The sequence below is a fragment of the Arachis ipaensis genome, chromosome B5 (assembly GCF_059453495.1).
Source record: "Arachis ipaensis isolate K30076 ecotype BB chromosome B5, ASM5945349v1, whole genome shotgun sequence".
Classification (NCBI taxonomy): domain Eukaryota; kingdom Viridiplantae; phylum Streptophyta; class Magnoliopsida; order Fabales; family Fabaceae; genus Arachis; species Arachis ipaensis.
This window is the reverse complement of record NC_142440.1, coordinates 43,264,587-43,274,109: the sequence shown is the minus strand read 5'-3', so window position 1 is coordinate 43,274,109 and position 9,523 is coordinate 43,264,587. Positions and strand designations below refer to the sequence as shown.

Below are 9,523 nucleotides of genomic sequence, written 5' to 3'. Positions count from 1 at the left end.
AATTAAACACAATATAAACCATAAAATAGTGGTTTATCAACCTCCCCACACTTAAACATTAGCATGTCCTCATGCTTAATTGAAGGAGATAAGGAAATAAGTATGAACATGTTGAAACTCATGAAATGCAATGCAAACCTATATATATATATATATATATATATATATATATATATATATATATATATATATATATATATATATATAAATAAATGCAACTATATGGTTCTTGCCCACTTGATCAAAAGTAAATAAGCTCTTCAAAACAATTACAAATCAAATTCCACTAATTCTATCATTATACAATAAAATGGATAAAAGTGCAAGAAGATAGCTCATGAAAGCAGGGAACATGAAAATTCAAGTATTGAACCCTCACTGATAATGTATGTATGCTCTAATCTCTAGTGTATAGGGTGATCACTCTATCCTTCTCTAATCATGCTTTCTAACTTTTGTTCTTCTCCTAACCAATCAACAACAGCTAATATACCAATGCAAACATCATGAGGTCTTTTCAAGGTTGTAATGGGGCTAAGGTAAAGGTAAGGATGTATATATATATATAAGGCTAAGTGAGCTAACAAAGTGAATCTTTGATTAGTCTAAGATCTCACCTAACATATACATACTTTATACAAGTTTAAAATCATACCTAGCTACCCATAATTCCCACTTTTGTATGATTCCCATACTCATGTACCAAATTTTTCTTTTTAATTTATCACATGTGCATTGATTAACATTAACATTGGGGTAATTTTGTCCCCTTATTTATTTTATATATATATAATTTTTATTGTTTTTTTTTAATTCATAAAAGCAAACATAACGTATCAATGCACATAGATTCTTCATTATTTTCTAATTTGGTTTTTCTTTTCATGAGTAGGTTCCCAAATTTCCCATATTCAAATAAATTAAATACATTCCCTTATTACCCAATGTTCCCACACTTTAGTTGATACATAATTTCTATCTTAAGCTAACCAAAGATTCACTTGGGATTTTTTTATTTGTTTTTCTGCTTAAGGCTAGTAATGTGGTTATAGAACAAGAGGGGATTAAAAGCTCAAGGGACTAACAAAGGTGATGTAAAAGGTAGGCTTATTTGGGATAAGTGAGTTAATAACAAATAATGGCCTCAATCATGTGCAAGCATGTGAATATAATAAATATTGGACATATAAGATAAAACAAAATATAGATTACAATCATAGAGAAGTAAACACACAAGAATGAAATAATTATGGTTAAATAATGTAACCATACATAAAGGCTTAAATCTTTCACAGGTTGTGTGTTCTTTAATTCAAATATCATGTTTCAAATACAACTCAAGCAAATTTATTATAAAAATTTTTTGAAAAATTAGTGAAATTTTGTTCCAAAGATAGATTTTAAAAAGAAACTTATTGTCTTTTCAATCAAGTAGAACATGCATGCAACTATCCTAACCTACGCAATTTATTCTATTCTATAAAGGAAAGAAAATCTAACTAAAATATCCTAATTATTGGTGCTAGCGAAGAGAAATTACCTCCGGAAGTCAGGTACTGACCGACCTCCTCACACTTAAGGCTTTGCACCGTCCTCGGTGCCATCTGTCAAGAACAGGGGTGGGCTGGTAGCAGTATCTCCATCATCGGGACCATCATAGCTCCCTGTGCTAGTAAAGGAAGTGGAATCTGGGGTATCTGAGTCTCTGAAGTGTCCCTTGAGTAGCTCCTTGAGGTGTTTGAATCGGCGCTCGTTACGGCGCTCTCTCATCTTTGCTTTCTGTTCTTGCCGATCCAACCGTTCGATTAACTGCTGGAGCAAATTCTCAGTTGTAGATGCTTGTGGTGTTGAAGAAGGATTATCTTCAACTGGAGCAGTAGGAAGGCTTGTAGTGGCTGCTGAGAGTCTGAGGTATTTCCCGTTAGGGACATACTGATCATCTCGTGGAAGCATGGCTTTGGTGTCCCCAGCTCTGTAGGAGACTCCGGCTGCTGAGACAAGATCTGAGACCAAGGCGGGGAAAGGTAAGTTGCCCGCAATTTGTACGTGTTCCATAGCATTCCGGATATGTCTTGAGAGATTCAGAGGTTGGTCTGTAAGGATGTACCATAGTAGAACAGCCATGTCCGCAGTGAAGGAGGACTCATGAGTGCTCGGAAAGACGTAATAGGACATGATCTGTGCCCATACACGAGCCTCCAAGGTAAGTGCTGAAGCCAAGATTCCCTTAGGGCGGGTACGGTGGTATCTGTAGATCCAACAGCTGCCAGGTGCTGCGATGATTCCGAGAACGGAGTCCCAGTCAAATTGGTATCTCTGGCGCTGAAGGGCGGCTTCTTGAAAAGCGTCCATTCCTGTTGGAATAGGGGGAAGACTCAGAGCTTGCTGAATGGCCTCTTCTGTGATGGGGACTTGCTTCTGCCGGACATAAACAGACTGCAAGGTCGGCATGTAGAAGTTGGAGTAGAACTCAACTACCCAAGAAAGATTGACCTACCTTGGCTGTCTCTGTAGGAAACCCCATTGTCTTCGCTCAATTTGCGGCTCAACAAAGGTGGCAATATTGGACGGGAGGATAAGAAGGTATTCATTGTTATAGTTCCTTTCTGCCAGGATAGGGAACATCTGCTCACAGTAGCGATTGAAAAATCGCGCAGCGTCCTTTGCTGGAAAGGCTTTCTCCTTTTCATCAACCCTTATTATCCTCTTAACTCGTTTTGTTGAGGGCTTGAGTGCAGTTGAAGAAGGCTCTGCCACTAATGCTCTTTTAGTTCCTCTTCTTGCTGGTGGTTTGGAAGTTGCTCTCTCCTTTCCTTTCTTGGTGGCCATCCTGAAAGAAGGGAAGAGAAAGAAAATTAAATTTAAAGAGATATACAGCAAGGAAGGAAACGGAAAAGAAGGTGAATGATGCACAGCAAAATGTAGATGACATTAACACATGCTCTCGAGTGCATATGAAAAGCCAACAGTGGAAAATAACTGGTGCATACAAAGACAAGTGGATGCAAGGCATTTATTGGCATGCCAGAAAAGGGCATGAGTAGCATAGACCAAGCAATACTTTGTAACAAGCCAAAATGTTTTTATTGACAATAAAATTCAATTAATATAATAGTAAGGGAAAGTTGTGAAAAGCAAGCATTGAATAGTATAGCATAGAGAAGTGCATAATGCCATATGAGCTTTTTCACAAACACATAGCATGCATGGTGAATAGGGTATACAAAATATGAAGATGAATATGCAAGCAATCCCTTAAATAGGAGAAAGAAAAAAATAGATGTCAAATAATTTGTAATAATCCATAAGCATATATTGAGGGATGATGACTCCAAAAAGTTTCTAGCACCATGTAAAAAGGAAAAGAAGGAGAAGAAAAATAAAATAAAAAAATTAAAAAGAAAAAGAAAAGAAAAGGACATAATAATATATATACATAAAATAATAAGAATGATAGAAAAGAGAAGATGGAAGAAGAAGGTAAAACCTTGTTAATGGTGGTGAGAGAGATAGAGAGTGAAAGGTGAGATAGAAAGGGAAAAGGGGAAGGAAGAAATAAGGAGGCAAAAGAAAAATTAGGATTGGGAGGGGGGGGAAGATAAGGTATGTGGCAATTTTAGGTTGAGCTGTGCGGCGCATGCGACGCGGCCGCGTGGGGCACGCGTTCGCATGGGTGCGCTTCCAGGTAAGGAAGGCGCGATCGCGTCGGTCACGCGGTCGTGTGACCCATGTTACGCTGCTGGCGCAAGTGCAGCCTCGCTCCAGCACAACTCTCTGTTCAATTTATTTTAATTGCCAAAATTGGGTGACGCGATCGCATGGGTCACGCGATCGCGTGAGTGTGCGTTAGAAATGGGTGACGCGGCCACGTCGGCGACACGGTCGCGTGACAAGGATTGTGCTTCCAGCACCAATCCAGCATCACTCTCACACAGAATGTTACTGTGCACCCTTTTACGTCGAAAACTCAGGGCACGCGGCCGCGTGGGGCACGCGGTCGCGTGGGAGGCCATGATTCCCATGCGACACGAACGCGTCAGGGACGCGGTCGTGTGGGTCGATTTGTGCCATTGGCACGCCTCCAGCCACACTCCAGCTAACTCTCTGTTCATTTATTTTTTTTCTCCATCGCCCTTGCGACGTGGACGCGTCGCTGATGCGATCGCGTCGCGTGACGAAAACCCTTTTTTTTTAAGGAAATATAAAGACATGTAAATGAAAGAGCACAAAAGCACTAATAAAGAGAAGAGTTATTAAAGAAGAAAAACTAAAAGTGAAGAAAAGAACGATCATACCGCGGTGGGTTGTCTCCCACCAAGCACTTTGCTTTAATGTCCGTAAGTTGGACGCTCCATTAGCTCAATCTACTGCGATGTGGGGATCTTCCAAGCGGAAGATCTCAAGCTCCTTATTTTTCTGCACCTTCTCACCATGGTATAGCTTCAGGCGTTGTCCATTAACCTTAATAAGTTCAGAGCTTGAAGGATGGCTTAGGTGATAAACTCCGTACGGTTCAGCCTTCTCTACTCTGTATGGACCTTCCCATTTTGATCTCAACTTATCGGGCATGAGCCTTAGTCGAGATTTGTAAAGGAGGACAAAATCTCCAGGTTTGAACTCTTTCTTCTTCATGTTTTGATCATGCACAGCTTTCATCTTTTTCTTGTAAATTCTGGAATTCTCATAAGCTTCTAGGCGAAGGTTCTCCAGTTCCTGCAGTTGCAACTTTCTTTCAACTCCAGCATTCTCAATTCCCATGTTGCACTCCTTAACTACCCAGAAGGCTCTGTGTTCTATTTTAACTGGGAGATGACAAGCTTTTCCGTAAACCAAGCGGAAGGGGCTCATCCCAATGGGTGTCTTGTATGCTGTTCTATATGCCCACAGTGCATCTTGTAGCCTGGTGCTCCAGTCTTTTCTATGAGGCTTTACTATCTTTTGCAAGATACGCTTAATTTCTCTGTTTGACACCTCGGCTTGCCCATTAGTTTGGGGATAGTAAGCTGTTGCAACTTTATGGATTATCCCATGCTTCTTTATCAATCATGTTAGTCTCCTGTTACAAAAATGGGTGCCTTGATCGCTCACGATCGCTCGTGGTGATCCAAAGCGACGTATAATATGGTTTCTCACAAAGGAAACAACAGTGTTAGCATCATCAGTGCGGGTAGGAATTGCTTCCACCCATTTGGAAACATAATCCACAGCTAACAATATATAAAAATATCCATTAGAATTTGGAAATGGACCCATGAAGTCAATGCCCCAAACATCAAAAATTTCACAGAAGAGCATATATTGTTGAGGCATCTCATCCCTCCTGGATATATTACCAAATTTCTGGCATGGGGGGCAAGATTTACAAAACTCAGCAGCGTCTCTAAAAAGAGTAGGCCACCAGAATCTGCAGTCTAAGATCTTTCTAGCTGTTCTTTGAGGGCCAAAATGTCCTCCACTCTCAGATGAGTAACAGGCCTCTAAAATGGACTGGAATTCTGATTGAGACACACAGCGTCTAATTATCTGGTCAGCGCCACATCTCTATAAATATGGGTCATCCCATATATAATATTTAGACTCGCTTTTCAGCTTGTCTCTTTGATGTTTAGAAAAATGTGGAAGAAATGTGCGGCTAACTAAATAATTAGCGACAGGTGCATACCAAGGGGCTACCTCGAATACTGCTTGCAGGTTGTCAAAAGGAAAATTATCATCTATAGGAGTAGAATCATCCTTAATATGTTCAAGGCGACTCAAGTGGTCTGCTACTAAATTATGATTACCACTCCTATCCTTTATTTCTAAATCAAATTCTTGTAACAGCAGTATCCAACGTATAAGTCTTGGTTTAGATTCCTTTTTAGCTAATAGATACTTTAGAGCTGCATGGTCCGAATACACTACTACTCTAGTACCAAGTAAATAAGCTCGGAATTTATCCAGAGCAAAAACAATAGCAAGAAGCTCTTTCTCAGTAGTAGTATAATTGGACTGAGCAGTGTCTAAAGTCTTAGACGCATAGGCAATAACAAAAGGATCCTTACCTTCACGCTGAGCCAGCGCTGCTCCTACTGCATGGTTGGAAGCATCGCACATGATTTCAAACGGCTGGCTCCAGTCTGGTCCTCTCATAATTGGGGCTTGAGTTAGAGCAGTCTTCAGCTTATCAAACGCTTGTTTGCAATCCTCACTGAACTCGAACTCAATATCCTTCTGCAGTAATCTGGATAAGGGAAGTGCCACCTTACTAAAGTCCTTAATAAATCTCCTGTAGAAACCTGCATGGCCAAGGAACGAACGAACTTCCCTCACAGAAGAGGGGTAAGGTAAACTAGAAATAACATTCACCTTTGCTGGGTCTACAGAAATGCCATTATTAGATATCACATGTCCTAATACAATCCCTTGTTTTACCATAAAGTGGCATTTTTCGAAATTCAATACAAGGTTTGTATTAACACATCTATCTAATACTCTAGATAATCCCTCTAAGCAAAGGTTAAAAGAATCACCATAAACGCTAAAATCGTCCATAAAAACTTCCATACAGTCCTCAATAAGATCAGAGAAAAGACTCATCATGCACCTTTGGAAGGTAGCTGGTGCATTGCACAAGCTAAAGGGCATTCTCTTATAAGCATAAGTCCCAAAAGGGCATGTAAAAGTAGTCTTTTTCTGATCCTCAGGAGCTATATGAATCTGGAAATAACCTGTGTAACCATCTAAAAAGCAATAATGTGATTTACCTGACAGGCGATCCAGCATTTGATCAATGAATGGAAGTGGGTAGTGATCCTTACGGGTAGCTTGGTTGAGACGCCTGTAATCAATGCAGACTCTCCAAGCATTCTGAACTCTAGTTGCTATGAGCTCTCCATGCTCACTCTTCACTGTAGTGACTCCAGATTTCTTGGGCATCACTTGTACTGGGCTTACCCATTCACTGTCTGAAATGGGATATATGATACCTGCTTCCAATAGTCTGGTCACTTCCTTTTTGACAACTTCCAAGATGGTGGGGATTCAATCTTCTTTGTGGTTGATGGACAGGTCTTGCTCCCTCTTCTAAAAATATTCTGTGCTCGCATACTTGAGGGTTGATTCCCACTATGTCTGCCAAACTCCACCCAATTGCCTTCTTATGCTTCCTTAGTACATCAAGTAACTGCTCTTCTTGTTGAGAAGTCAGTTCCCTTGCAATAATAACCGGAAGCTTCTGCTCATCCTCAAGATAAGCATATTTGAGATGTGGAGGGAGAGATTTCAATTCTAACTTTTGATCATGGGCGGGCTCTGGATTATCTGGGGCTTGTGAAAATGGCGAAGTGCCCCCATTGTCAGTTAAGAGGGTCCCCACACTTGGACCTTGTCCAGTGTGCCTCTCTTCAAACTCTTCTTTTTGAACTTCAGCCACACTTTCGTCTATGACATCACACTGGAAGATAGAACAATCTTCTGGGGGGTTGTCAATGACTCCATTCAGATTGAAGATTATTATGCGGCCATCTATTTCAAAGGAGTATGTTCCTAAAAAAGCATCCAATTTGAATTTTGATGAATTCAGGAATGGTCTTCCAAGTAGGATTGATGATGGCTTATCCGAATCATTGTGGGGCATCTCCAAGATATAAAAATCAGTGGGAAATGTGAGCCCTTTAATGTTCACCAAAACATCTTCAGCAACTCCAGCCACTGTAATAATGCTTTTATCTGCTAACACAAAACGAGCTGCCGACCTTTTTAAGGGAGGGAGCCTCAAAACATAATATATAGACAAAGGCATTATACTGACACATGCTCCTAAATCACACATGCAATCATAAATTACTACACCACCAATAGTACAACTAACTATGCAAGGACTTGGATCACTACATTTTTCAGGTAATCCTCCCATTAAAGCAGATATAGAACTACCTAAAGGAATAGTTTCTAATTCATTAATTTTGTCTTTATGGATACATAAGTCTTTTAGAAACTTTGCATATTTAGGTACCTGTTGAATAACATCAAAAAGGGGAACAGTTACTTCAACCTTTTTGAATATCTCTACCATTTTAGGATCGGGTTCCAGCTACTTCATGGGCTTTCTTGCAAGTTGTGGAAATGGAATAGGAGTAGTGTTTTCTGTGGTGCCTGCGCCTTTTGGTGCTTCCTCCTGTGGTTGAGCTGTTTCTTCTTCAGCTGTGTTCTGTATATCCTCTTCCTCTTCAACATCTTCGATTTCTACCACCTCTTAAGCTGATGTGTATTCTGGTGAGCTTGGTTCCTCCTGATTCCTCTCCTGCAGTATGGTTCCGGACCTTAGGGTGATGGCATTAATGCCTCCCTTTGGATTGGGTAATGGTTGAGAGGGGATTCCAGTGGTGCTTGAAGGTTGGTTACTGGAATTTTGTGTTGATCCAAATTGTGTCATAAAAGCTTGCAGAGTAGAGGTGAGACCATTCAGACTGGTATTAATACTATTCATGATGTTGTTTTCCATTGTCTGTTATCTTTTCTCAAAAGATTGTAGTAGATCTTCATTAGAAGATAACAAAGAATGAGTAAATTGAGAGGTCTGCTGCGGATTGCTCTGTGGTCCTTAGTTCTGCCTTAGGTAAGGTGCTCTGTAAGGTTGATTTTGCTGCCTGTTGTTGTTATTGTTCCACTTCTGATTTCCCTGATTATCTCTGCCTCCTCTGTTATTGTTGTCCCTCAAATTCTGGTTTGAATTGTCCTGCCATCCATGGTTATTATTTCCACTTTGATTGTACCCTTGGTTGGGGCGGTCATAGAAGTTGTGAGTGGATGCCACCATGTTGTCTTCTTGTTGGAGCTGCGGGCATTCATCAGTGTAATGGCTATAATCAGCACAGATTCCGCAAATTTTTTGTGGGACTAGTTGTTGGTTTTGCTGTGGTGGAGGAGGGTGAGCTTGCTGAGCTTGTTGATTCAACTGCATTTGCTTCAGCAAGTTGGTCATTTCACAGATGCTTTAAGTTAGAGCAGCAATCTCTCTGCTAGAAGATACTTTTGCAACAGCTTTTGAACGGCCTTGCTTCTGTCTGTGGTTCCTAGTGGATTCAGCTAAATCACTGATCAATTGCCAAGCTTCATCAGTGGTCTTGTACTTCTTCATAGACCCATTGCTGGCACTTTCCAGTGTGGTCTTATCTTGGGGCCTCATACCCTGTGTAATATAGCTGAGTAGCACGATCTTGTCAATCATGTGATGGGGGCATGCTTCCAGAAGATTATTGAAGCGCTCCCAGTATTCAAAGAGAGTCTCATTGTCATCCTGAACAATTGTGGAGATATCCTTCCTCAGTTTATCAGTAACTTCAGATGGAAAGAATTTCTCCAGAAACTCCTTTCTGAGTGTATCCCAGTTGGATATATTTGCTAGAGGTTGAATGTAGTACCACTCTCTTGCTTTTCCCTCAAGAGAAAATGGAAAAGCTTTCAGCAGAATTGAAGTTTCATCAGTGCCATCACGCCTGACAGTAGAACAGGCTGCCTGGAAATCTCTCAAGTGCTTGAT

General features: G+C 40.6%; 1 non-coding gene across 1 annotated transcript; it reads left to right on the top strand.

The window, feature by feature from the left end:
• Positions 1 to 9,205: 9,205 nt before the first annotated feature.
• LOC148563992 (small nucleolar RNA R71) lies at positions 9,206 to 9,313 on the top strand. Its single transcript, XR_015884763.1, has one exon. It is a non-coding gene; the product is annotated as a small nucleolar RNA R71 (small nucleolar RNA).
• Positions 9,314 to 9,523: the final 210 nt, after the last annotated feature.